Raw genomic sequence first — 817 nt, forward strand, 5'->3', positions numbered from 1 at the left:
GGGCTTCGGGTGCGCATTACATTTTTGCCCAAGCGTCCAGTGTGGTTTCTGGTGCGCTCCGAAGTGGGGTTATTGGAGCGGCCCCTCTTTTTTTGTCCGAGCGTTTGGTGGGGTTTCTCGCATTGGGGCTTCCCAGGCCCGGTTGTTGGGTGCGCACCCACCCTGGCGTGCACGAAATCGGAAGTTGGGTTAATTGCCCGGTTTGCCTCGGGTGCGCACCTTCGCCAGGGCGGGCTCAAGATGGCACCCGCGTTCCGTTTTTTTCACTATCTTTCAAAACGGAAATTTTAAAATCTCGTTTTTTTTTTTTTTTTTTTGCCTTTTCTGGAAATTAGTGAAGGCAGCGCATCAAAGGTGCGCAATGCTGGTGCGAACCCGGGAGCGCTCCGATGTGTGCTCCAAGGTGCGGCGTGCACGAAGTCCGAGCCCGGTTTGCCCCGGGTGCGCACCTCGCGTGCACCTTCGCCGGGGTGAGCACCTTGGTGTGCAGACCTTGGTTGGGTTGCGCGCCCTGGTGCGCACCAAGGAGCGCTCTGAAGTGTGCTCCAAGGTGCGGCGTGCACGAAGTCGGAGCCCGGTTTGCACCGGGTGCGCACCTCGGGTGCGCACCTCGCGTGCACCTTCGCTGCGGTGGGCACCTTGGCTGGGTTGCGCGCCTTGGTGGGCACCATGCAGTGCACGAAGTCGGAGCCCGGATTGCCCCGGGCGCGCACCTCCGCCAGGGTGGGCACCTTGGTGCGCACAACTTGCCTGGGCTGCGCACCAGGAAGGGCTCAAGATGGCACCCGCGTTCCGTTTTTTTCACTATCTTTCAGAA

The sequence above is a fragment of the Cryptomeria japonica genome, unplaced genomic scaffold, assembly GCF_030272615.1.
Source record: "Cryptomeria japonica unplaced genomic scaffold, Sugi_1.0 HiC_scaffold_280, whole genome shotgun sequence".
Lineage (NCBI taxonomy): Eukaryota > Viridiplantae > Streptophyta > Pinopsida > Cupressales > Cupressaceae > Cryptomeria > Cryptomeria japonica.